The sequence below is a fragment of the Tympanuchus pallidicinctus genome, unplaced genomic scaffold (genome assembly GCF_026119805.1).
Source record: "Tympanuchus pallidicinctus isolate F22 unplaced genomic scaffold, pur_lepc_1.0 scaffold11, whole genome shotgun sequence".
Classification (NCBI taxonomy): domain Eukaryota; kingdom Metazoa; phylum Chordata; class Aves; order Galliformes; family Phasianidae; genus Tympanuchus; species Tympanuchus pallidicinctus.
Window position 1 is genome coordinate 5,152,395 of NW_026294627.1, and position 12,267 is coordinate 5,164,661.

At 43.7% G+C, this 12,267-nt stretch overlaps 1 long non-coding RNA gene across 1 annotated transcript; it reads right to left on the reverse strand.

Annotated features, from left to right (window-relative positions):
- Positions 1-1,048: 1,048 nt before the first annotated feature.
- LOC128074622 (uncharacterized) lies at positions 1,049-5,339 on the reverse strand. Its single transcript, XR_008203248.1, has 2 exons — positions 4,771-5,339; positions 1,049-4,524 (listed from the first exon to the last, which is right to left on the reverse strand). It is a non-coding gene; the product is annotated as an uncharacterized LOC128074622 (long non-coding RNA).
- Between the last annotated feature and the right edge of the window lie 6,928 nt (positions 5,340-12,267).

A 12,267-nucleotide genomic window follows, 5' to 3' on the forward strand; every position in this document is an offset into this window, starting at 1 on the left:
TTCCTTTAAACTGTTTTGTGGCTAGAAAACAACAACACAAAACATAATCTCTGGGCACTCAGAAATGGCCTTGCCACTTTTATTCTTGTGTAGTAAAATCAATCAATAAATCAATCACATTTTTTGCTTTTAGTAAACAAAAACACATATACTACAAGAGACAAACGCTGTGGGTTTTTAAACATCAGTTTAATTGCATGCAAATTACCCCACTGTACATCAGCTCAAGTCCTTTGTTCTCCAGCCCAGATTCACTTAAGGAAGCAGACAGTGCTTCTCTGTGGTTCCTCCCAAAGGGGGAAATAGCCTCCTTTCAAGTCTCCAAAGCAGCTCTGCTGTCATAAGCATTATTCTTCAGTCCTTCATCTGCACAACTGTCTCAACCAGAAAGTTTGCCAGTGCGGCTACAGGGGAAGAACTGAAAAACTCTCTTAGAGATGGGACCAAATTTAGATCGATATATTGCTTGTATCAAAACTGCAGAGGATGTTTCTCTTGAAACTGCATCTTAAGGGTTTTGCCTTGCTGAATGTTGCTCTAGTCCTGGCATTGCTAAGTCAGCAAAACTGTAAATACAAGCCATGCCTCTGAGCCCTGCCAGTGGAAGCACTTGTTGTCCAGGTTAAGTAGGACTCATACTGCTTCTCACACTTCTATTCACATTTAGAGTTGTACCTTGTTGACCTCTCTCAAATAACCACAAGCTTTTTATAGCTGGATTATCTCCTATTTAGAGTTAAGCACCCGGGTTACTCTGAATGCGGAGAGCCTGGTTTTGTTTGTAAGGTCAAACCGTAGGAAACACTGGAAATGCAAACTCTGGAAAGCCCCCAGAAAATTCAATTTATTCTCCCAGTGTTGGTGGTGGGCAAGTAGAGATGCACGGTGAAGGAACCATCTGCTAGCATTTCTGTACATACGAAGTTCAACATGTAACTTTTCCAATACGGTTTGCGTTTCACAGTCTCAGAAATTAAGACAAGCTGAATATATTCAGTCACAGATTATTTGATATGCTGATAATTATGAAAAATTCAAACACTGACTTACTGACAAATATGTTTAATATGTCTAGACAAACCTGCTAGCCTGTATCACACTTCAAAGCTTTGCAAGACAGTCCTGACAGCTTGTAATTTTCATAACGTTTTCATTGAGGTGGGTTGCAAACAGCCACAAGCCAAGACTGAAGGTTAGATATAGGTAGGGATATAATAGTTAAATCCACACATCCCTTGGTCGATCTACAGTAAATGCAGTGATATAAAAGTGAGATACCTGAAACATTTGGGATAATATTAACAACCCTGGTGCCGGATATATGTACCTGTCATAAACACTGCGATAGTACGCCTCTGACTTGAGCTCACTGGGTACCAGCAAGAGCCTCAGACCACAGCAGCTCGTATGGTCAGCAGCAGCCTGAGCAGATGTGAATAAGGTGCGGAGCTCCCACACAGGCTGTGCGGTCTTTTGAAACACTGTGTTGACTCAGCTGGGTTGTTAGCTGTACCCGAGTTGGCCTGAAAGCTCTTCTTGGGTCTTTGAGAATGAAGGACTCAAGGCCCAGATGTACTTTGCTTTGGCATTTCTGTGTTATCTGCAGCTACCCAGGCAGATATTTATGACTGCCCTGCATTACCTGTGACTGCTGGGTGACATTTTGTGGGGTGAGGTTCTGGGTTGCTACAGAAACTGTCTCTGTAGATCCATCCCATCAAGCAAGGCTGTAGTGACAAGGCTTGCACTTTCAGCAAGAACATAAATAATTCACATTTTTGCTGGCCTGCTCTCCTTGCCTTCCCTACAAGCAGACTGAGGGCTCGAGGGAGAGCAGCTGTGATTAGCTGGAACACGCGTATCAGAATTAAAGGTGTGTTTACTAAAATACATTTTCAAAACATCTTGATTCAGAGCCCACTATTTTTTTTTAGGAGAAGGGCAATAAGCAATACTCTGTCAGTGCTTTTTTAGAGAGATAGCAGGAGCTCATCTTCCAACCCAAATGCTCCTATCGCATTGCACCACACGCACCAGTTGCCTCTCGCTGCAGTAAGCTGCCGAGGAGCAGCTGCTTTCCTGACTGATAGAGCACAGCCACGTGTCAACCGTCAGCTACCCCCTAAACTCATCCAGCTTCTGCTCTTCTGATCTGGGAGTTCAGCACTTCCTCCTGCAACAACAACGTCCACTTTTACAGCCTGTTTCAATGAGTTTGGGATAGATGTCAAGGAGTACGGGATAGAGAATCTGCAGCAGCGTTTGGCAATCTTAGTTTTCATCACCTTTTGCAATTCAGTCGCAGAGCTTTGTGAGTGAATTCCATGCAGTGACATAGTGTTCAGTTTGTGTTTGGCCTTTGATAAAGTCATGGCACAACCTTTCTGCTATGTTTCAGTGTGGTCTGATAACAAGCACGCTCTGTACCATGTAATATGTAACCTCTAGATAAGTAATTTTTGGAAGAAGCCCTTTGGCTCTTAGATGTCATTTGTCATCTCAGCGGTCAGCTACATCTGCTGGAGGCTGTGGTTGCTGGGAGCTGCCATGCAGGCGGGCGGCCCCTCCTGTCCTGATCACAGCTGTGTCTAGCTGAGGGATTATCTATATATTCTGGTGTTTCTGTGCACTGAGTCCTTACTGAATGTTGTGAAGTGTGTGTGGGAGACTGTATCTGTTTTTCCATAGGTCCTCTTTTCAAAATGTTTGTAACCTACCAGCTCTGTGCAGCAAACTATACAGAGCCTGGAATGCTTTTTCTGGTCTCCCTCCAACCAAACATCAACAGCATATGGATCCTCCTCGGGGCAGAGACCTGTTCCAGCCACTGGGATCAGTGCAGATGCCATTTCTGACAGCAAAAGCGGTGGCAAGGTATAAGCGATGATGGATGGGTGTTGCGATCCATTTATTTTTCAGATCTTTTTGGAAGAAAAATACAGCTGCCTCACCAGCTCCTCCTCATCCTGTATTTGTGCCACTGATGGCTCATGCCTGACTGTTAGCCTGCCATAGAAAGCAAAGTGACTGCAGTGATGAATACATGGTGGGTGCTACTCCTTTCCTTTTAATCTCCCAGATGCTCGCAAACAACTTTTTATCTGCTCCAGACTGGAGGAACTGAAGATGACTGGTCATTAACTTGTTACTTCCAGAAGCCAAATCCATCAAACCCTGCTCTTCACATGGCATGAAAGCTGCTTGCCTTGCGTAAACCCGCTAGAAAAGCTGGGGGTAGTTTACATAACACATCTGCAGCCTGCACAAGCGCTGTTCTCCATGAAGCCCTACTGAATTGCCTATCTTTAATGCTTTTTTCCCTCTCTGAGTGTCTTCTTACTCAAACAAGGATTTAAATTGCTTTGAGAAGATCTTTTTTTTCTGATAAATTTATGCTGCTGACGTCTTTGTATCCCACTACAGAAAAATATATATATATATATATATACATAAAGGAATTGTAACCACAGAATCACATAATTGCAAAGGTTGGAAGGGATCTCAAGAGGTCATTGAGTCCAACCCCCCTGCTAAAGCATTTATATACACATATATAGTGTGTATGTTATTTTCCTAGCAAAGTTTAAGATTCTCTTTAACAGAAGAACACTGCCTATCAGAAAATGCACTGTTTCTCTCTGAGATGCAGAGTAGTTTTCCCTGAAGTCAGCAGATCAGATGGGTGGTGTTCGTTCCTTCTGGCTCTTTGGTCAGATTAGAAGGAACCTCTGTGAAGTTAATTTGATGTTGTTCCTCGGGGTATTTTTCTGGGAAAAAAACGTTGCGATTCTTGGCTAAAAATCTCTTCTAGTCTGTTTACATACCGACAAGCGTTGGTAGTGAGGGACCTGCTCACACTATTGCTTTTGATTCTGAAAAATTGCTGTGGGGGCATGGAATTGTAGAATGACAGAACAAGGGTTGTATGGAAGGGTCCTCTGGGGGTCATCTGTTCCAACCCCCTTCAATCATTTAGGTTGGAGAAGATCTAAAAAATCACACAGTCCAACCATCAGCCTCAGCAACTGCGTCCTTTCACTGCTCTGTGTCCCTTAGTGTCTCTTAAATGACTCCAGGGATGGGACTCCACCACTGCTCTGGGCAGCCTGTTCTGATGACTGACCACCATCTCTATGAAGAAATTCTTCCTGATATCCAACCCGAACCTCCACTCTGCAACTTCAGATCCCTCCTGAAGAAGCCCATCTCCCCTAATCCCAGCCTGGACAGGCCTCTTGTGTAAACGAATATTAGAAAATAATAAAGTAATGACCCACAGTGGGCCAGGCTCTGAGGTCACTTGCAGCCAAGTAGCCGTATAATGTACAATGCATGGAGAAATGGCAGCATATCCAGCACAGTGTCTCTTGTGGTCTCAAATAGGCTCTTCCCTTATTCTTCAAACAGGATTTTCCTGTTGCTGTGTGGGGGCTGGAAGGTTTAACTACAGTCTGACTCTTCCTGCTGCTGTGACTGTAATTGGCTCCCAGGAATCTTCGTGGATATTGAGTAAGGAGGCATTACCTGCTGGGTGGAATAGCCTTCCTAGGGACAGCTTTTGTCATCACAAAACAGATAAGGAAGCGATCCTTCCCCTCCAACCCTTTACATTAAAGAATATTTTTTGACTTAAGCCTATTTTGTATCTCATAAGAAGATTAAAAGAATTGAAGAACCAAGCAACCTGTTTAGTCCATTTAATATTAAGCATATGGTACATGGCTTCATCTTTTGCGGGGCCAGAGTAAGCTGAAGGACATCATTACACACCTTTTGTGCTGCTCTTGGCTTCCAAGCCGTGCTTCATCCATCTTCACAAGATCTCACTGACAATGCTGTTCTTCAAGAGCATCACAGAAGTCCTGGGCTGATTCCCAAGAGCTTTAACCATCCACCTGACTGAGTTTCTAACAGGAACAAAACTCCAACAGCAGTTTTCCTACAGAAGGAAAGGAGCACCCAGCTGCCTAATATCCCCGTCTATTCGCAGCGCTGATCTTGTCCAAAAAAGAAAATGCTTCCAGTAAATGCTATTCAACTTGTTAATCAAAAACAACCCGTAAAGCATTAAGGTGAACTCTTTGCACTGGGAGCATCGGGCAGGCCGGGGTTTGCTATGAGGATCGCTACCTGGAGGCGTGCCAAGGGAGGCAGTGCTTTGGGCGGGCTCCTTGTGCTCAGCCCCGGCCTTGGGCAGGGCTCACAGTGCCTGTGAGTGCGGCACAGCGTTACATACGAATGGACGGGGTGAAAGGCACGTTTTGTCATTAACAGCTTCAGTGCTGTGAAAGGAGCCTGAAACTATGCTCGTACTGAAACGTGCCCTGGGTATTCCATGTATGTGTGAACGTGCTGACCTGCTGGAGTGCAGCTGGACTCAGCAGTAAGCAGGGACATCAGTGGGTTGCTCCAATAAAATTTATCCAGATAGAAAATGGATCACTGGCACCTGGTTTTTCTTCTTCTTTTCTTTTCAGCAGAAATTCTTGCTTCCTCTTTTTGCCCTTTTTTCCCTTCACACTGCTTCTGCATTAGGAATAAGGAAGCACACACATAACTGCTTTTTCTACCCATGCTATGCATAACGCTGCAAAACTTACACAGTGACACATGAATAGGGGCAGCAAATACGCTTTGGACAGGCTTTACACATATTAAATAGGGGCCATGCTGCAAAATTTGCAAAACCACAAGTGTTTAAAGGGGAAAAATCCACCTAGTTAACGTAGCTCAGTGCAGCTTGGCTACAGTGGGGTGCTTCACGAGTCTTTCTCTGCCTTGCCCTCATATCACTCTTCACCTATGTACTCAGCTTGTGTAAATAGGAATGATCATGATTGCACCTTGATGTTTCCAGGCCAAAGTTTAGCAATGAATTTAAGTTTAAATCGCTATGTTTTGCAATCCAGTCTTGCTTTATAAATGGGCAAATGAACACACTAAGCACTGGGCAGCAGAACATCATTTTCAGCTTTTAACTAAGGAATTCACATTATAATATTGCATGACAGCTACAGGAAGGCAAATTCATTTTGGAGGTAATAAACATATAATGATATTAGCAGCATGGTAGAGTCAGCAGATCTCAAAGCACAAAACACTTAACTCCAGAAAGCAGATTTTTACTAGAGCATGCAAGTATTTTTAAGCAGAGAATGCTTTTATGTAAGCAGAACATTAAGTTTATAAACGAATCTTCCAAGGAACGTGAAAGATAATAATGAACAGAAATAGATACAGAAAATGAACAGACAGGAACAGAACCTCTGCAGGCTGGGAAGGTAGGCTGAGCGGTGGTGGCTGTTTTGCCCTGCAGAAGCTGGCTATTGCTCTACATAATTGCCTGCTTGGTCTTGCTTCAAACATGGGTGCTCATTATGGGCAAATGTATTTGGCAACTGTTTATCTTGTATTGATTAATGGAGGTGAATAAAGGTGTGCCAGCACACCCAAAGGCATGTACTTATAACTGATAAACAGCTCCATTCCCAGCAGGGTCAGATGGAAACTCTCCTGGTCCTTGATTCTGGGGATGCTGCAGTCTATGTGCTCACTCTGGAGGTGTACAGAGGAGGCTCAGGATTTCACTCCAGAGCTGCTGCATACTGAGCTCATGACCTGGGTTTCAAAGGGACGAATTGAAACAGATCTCATGTCCTGGGTATGGACTGCATCCAGAGGGAGAGTGTGCATATGTAAACCTCCCAGAGAGCATAGCTTGCCTAATTTACATTTAATTTCACCAAGCTGTTTAAAAAACAAAGCAATGTGCTGTATTTTATATTATTTTATTGGCAATTTTAGTTAAGTCAACAAATTAAGAGGAAATTAGCCCATTCCCAAGTTAATGCAGCAGATAACCGTATTACAATATCAATTCTTTTTCTAACCTTATCTTAGAATTTAATGAAGGTCTGGTTTTCTTTTAACCAGGAGAACCCAGCACCTGCTTAGCTAATTGTTTATTGACGTGGTTAACATGTCACTGGGCATTGGTGGCTGTTGGATATTAAGTGTGCAGTTTGGCCTCAGGCCAATTCAGTGATGCACGCAGACAATAGCCGCACCTTCAGCTCAGTGCCAGGTGGCCATACAGAGCCTGAGCCACAGCTCTGAATCTCGCTGTTACACCATGGTAGCAGTTTGATGTGGTGCTCTGGGAGTGCTTGATGCAGTAACAAAAGGTCTTTTCAGACATTTAATATGGAGATGATGGCTGAATCATCTCCAGCAGCAGTTTGCATACAGTGGGTGGTGAAGCACTGGAACAGGCTGCCAAGGAGGCTGTGGATGCCCCATCCCTGGAGGCATTCAAGGCCAGGCTGGATGTGGCTCTGGGCAGCCTGGTCTGGTGGTTGGCGACCCTGCACATAGCAGGGGGTTGGAACTGGATGAGCGTTGTGGTCCTTTTCAACCCAGGCATTCTGTGATTCTACAATTTATGATTTCACTACAAGAAACGGCACTCAGCCTTTAGCAGCTATAAGAAGCAGGGCTTGCCCTCCTCATCTCTGGCTGTGGCTTGGTGATACAATACATGTGACATTGGCTCCCTGCTACCAGAGCAGATAATGCACACACACTCCTGTCTGTCTGTCTTGTTCTCCTGCACCTGCTGCTGTGCCCGTCCCAGCACTCTTCTTTTTCCAGGAAACTCATAAAATGATTTGGGAATGCAGAGCCCAACTTCCATTGTGTTCTTCGATGGCACTCATTATCAGATACATTTCAAAACTTAATATGGATACCTTAGAAATCACTAAATTGTGGCCCCATCATTACTATTTGTTTGTAAAGGGCCTTGAAAGACACCAAAAAAAAAGAAATGAATTTTGCTAATATTTGCCACTTAACTTTATATAGATGTCTGCAATTGTCCTCATTTCAGGGCCACTGTGCAAAGCAGGTTAAGCAAAATCTGATGAACCATCTAGTTCATGAAATACATACGCCCATTTTCATACATTTTCATACTCCTGTTCACCTGTGCACTGCCACACGTAGCATGCGAGGGCTCTGCCTTCCAGATGAGACTGCAAATGCAAGGCCACCATTAGCATCCACTTGGGTTCATAAAAATAATTAATATTCAGTACAGTATCTCTTCACAACCATTCTTTTCTTGTCAATTCGAGTCTTCTCAACCTAGCCATCAGCTTTTTAAAAGTCCTCAAGGTTTTCCTCTTTGTGAGCGGCTGTTCTGGCTCAGGAAGACGTGGGCTAGAGTACCTCTCCTATAAAGAAAGGCTGAGGGAGCTGAGCTCATTCAGCTTGGAGAAGAGAAGGCTCCAGGGAGATTTCCTTGTGGCCCTCCAGTACTTAAAGGGAGCCAATAAGCAGGAGTGAAATCAACTTTTTTGCATGGGTAGATAGAGACAGGACAAGGGGGATGGTTTTAAACTGAAAGAGATGTAGACTGGATGCTGTGGAAATATTTTATCAAGATGGCAGTGCTCCTGGCACTGCTGCCCAGAGAACTGTGGGTGCCCCATCTCTGGAGGTGCTCCAGGCCAGGTTGGATGAGCTCTGGGCAGCCCAGTGTGGTGGTGGCAACCAGCCCATGGCAGGGATTGAAACTGGATGACCTTTGGTGTCCCTTCCAACCCAGATCATTTTGTGAGTCTAAGACACTTCTATGATTCATTTTGGTTGGGGCATTTCAGGGACAAGTGAGAAGAGGAAGATGACAGCATGACAGCTTGCCCGCCAGCTTCACTGCAGCTTTCAGTCAGATCTTGGATTCCTGGGTACTTGGTTCAACTAAATTTCTGAGAGGTACAAGTGCTCCGCATGCTGCTTAGCACCTCCACAGCTCTAAAATTGATCTCTGTGTGTTAAAAAAATGGCACTTTTTATACACACTTGGGTTTTGCATTGCTGATTTATCTTAGAAGACAGACGTGTCTATCCAAAGCCACCCGTGGCCGGTCAGAGAAGGGTAATGAGTGGTATTTTTGTCTGCTATTGTACCAGTGCATACTTCCTTCCTTCATCTTAGTCTGCAGCATGTGTTGATTCAGTAGAAACCCAAACCCTGTAATAACTACAAAGACTTTAATCATTGCAGTCCCAGCTGGTTGTAGTGCTTGTTTTAGTTCAGCTGAACAAGAGTTTAAATAGCTTGCGAATAGATGCTTTCACTATAGTAAGTTCTCTTCCCCTTGGCTTCTCACAAGATGAAACATCATAGCACTGCCGCGAGGCAGAGATGAGACATCTGCAGGAAAAGCAAAGCTTGTTTTGCAGAAAAAACTTGGCTTTTTGAAGCAGAAGTAGCCCCTCCTCTGAGCATGCATTCTCTTCAGACATGTCACTATTTCCATATTGCTAATGTCCATCCCATCCATCCCTTCCTTGCTGATTTTGGCAGAAGGCACATCTGAATCAACTAAGTGGCAAATTCCTGCTCTGAGGAAACAAGGTCCCCTGGGAAAACTGAGTGCTGCCATTGAAATGTTCCACAAGAAAAAGCATCCTGTCGCATTCGTATTTATCTTGCCAAAGATTCTGAAAGATTCTGCCTTGACAAGAAATGGGAGCAACCATCATGCTTTACTTTAACCTGCGCTATCTTTTGTAGACAAGGAATACAATTCCCAACTGTGCAGTTGTCAGGAAAGGATTTGCAATCTGTTTCCATACATCTCCTCCGTTTTATTCTTTAGAGGGTCAGATTGAGGAATAGATGGTTGGACTGGATGATCTTGTAGGCCTCCTTCAACCTTGGTGATTCTCTGATTCTATTCTGTGGCATTCTAGAGTGATTCAAAAAGATTCCAAAAGCAGAGAAATACAGCACAGCTTCCAGCTGAAGCTACAACTTCTTAGGCACCTGGGCGCTCTCACTGTGGGAAGAGAACTGGATGTCTCGGCATGCAACACAAAGCGATCTCTTTATTGGGCGAGAAACCGCTTCAAGTCGATACGAGAAGTGGGAAGCTGCCCGTTTTTCCATGTTGGAAAAAGTGGGGACAGGAGAGGTTACTGCCACGACACGCTTAAGGCACAGAGTTAGGACATACAAACATATCACTGTAAGTCCTACAAAACCAGGAGTTTGTGTATGGAATGAAATCAGTCTTGATAACTACAGCTCTGCAGTGCAGTTCTAGGACGTGCTTTCTTTACAGTTTGGCTGTATTTAACAGTGCAACAAGCACTGTAATCACGATGAGACTGGAGCCTGACCTTCCCACACCTCATCTATCCATCTATGAGGGTTGGCCATGGTATGGAAAACAAAAGCAAACCAAAGCTTGCCTTCTGTGTGGAAAAGATAAAAGGCTAGAACACTGATATAATTTAATCTTGCTTTAGGGAATCAAAAACTTGAGCTCACAGTGAATGCAAGCATTCTTTCCCCAAATTAAGAACTAGACACAATTTGATTTTTTTTTTATTTTTATTTTTTTCTTTTTTTAGCATTCTATTGTAATTTCAATCAACAGTGATGGAATTCAAATCTTTTCCCCAGGAAGGCACAGCAATTCATCCAGAAGTGATGTGCTCAAGTAAAGTCTCCTCTCCACCCTATCAACCCAAAGTACACAATGTGGCAGATGAGAAAGGCTGTTCAGGGAAGGCTAAAGGTTTAGAGATGAGTCAGTGTTTCACTGCATCACTGCAAACAGGAAGAGGCTATTTTATAAATAATGGGGTCATTTCCATAACCTGAAAGCCCACATGTACACCAACAGGTCCTTGCAGCAAGGAATCACACATCAAGTTTTCCATATCATTAACGTCTGAGTTCAGGCTATGGGGACACTTAAAACCCTGCAGGTAGCTCTGCACAGCCTTGTGTAGACTGGAAAGCGTGCTGGAAGAGCCACAGCATATACTGATCCCATGAATAGGTCCCTGTCTGCAATAATCTCATTTCTAATGACTCTGTTCCTTGGATCCTTTCAATAATTCCCATGGCATTTTTCTGCCTTCAAATAAATCAACCACCCTTCTTGCACTTTGGACACAATGTTGGAGCTGGTTCAAAAGGCTTCAGCCCTGCAGAAGGCAAGGACACAGACCTTGTCTGTGTGTTTGCTGCTACCTGTGTTTTGTGGAACGGAGAGCCAAAAATAATCTGCAGTTCAAAGCCATTGTGGAAGATGCCTTGGAAATCCTCAGTCTTGTGCTGGAGTTGGTCTCTGCTCTGTTTCCGCAAAGTGATAAGGGTGTTACTTACTGCAGCGGATACTGTGGCCTCATCTGTGCTGTACATCTGGAACTGTTCAAAATGAAGACTGCTGGTCTTCATTTTTGTTTTTGTTTGGCACTTATTGCACTTTAGACAGGAACTCAGTTTTGAAAATACAGCTTCTGAACTGACATCACGGATAGAAGCTTCTGTTCAAATCTTTTTTCTTATATAAAAAGCATTACAGTAGGAGAGTCCCCAGTAGAGCATCCAATACAGAATATGAAACACCCCATATTTCTATATTCACATGATAAAGCTTCCATCATCACTTACTATTGCTGCTCATTAGGTACTTGCTAACAGTTCTCCAGTCAACAACAGCCTGAACTTCTAACACCTGTGCAATTGCCCCCATGTGGAATTCTACTGATTTTACAAAAGCTAATGACTATCTGCTAATTATATAAGTAACTGTTGTGGTTTATGCCATCAGCTGTGATATTAGATCCCATAAAAGATGATACACTCCTACAGACCTTCAGAGATGAGGCAGGCATTGCCCAATGTTAGTAACAACAGCCAGCAGACATGCTGGGTGAGGCTTACTTACAGATACACGCGTAGGTATCTGTGAGCTGTCCTAACTTCTGCTCCCTATGTAGTCAGCTGAGAGGAACAGACATCTCAAGAGAGAAATTAGTTTCCCTGTAACACAGCATGAGAATGGAGCCCACTTGGCATTCTAGTTCTCACATAATTAACTGCCTAGTCGTTAACTGTCAGAAATAGGGCGATTCTACATGAGAATAATTATGCATGCACAAATAACACTTGGGATCAGGCTCTGGCTAGCCTGTGTTCTACAAACGTAGATTCTCAAATCAGGCTAAGAGGTGCTGGGATGTCCACGGTCCTCTTTGCAGGCTGCAAGTAAAGCCATGGACTGGGCATGTGTTACATGTCTCAAGTCTGGTGATACCCCACTAATTCCATGCACAAATCCAACAGCAGTGTCTTAGTTTCAATCCCTAATCAATGCTAGAGTGCTGCCAATTTATTCCATTATTTCTTTCATGCATTTTGGTCCTGAACAGAAGCAGCAACTGGAGCAGCCTCTCTCACGTCAA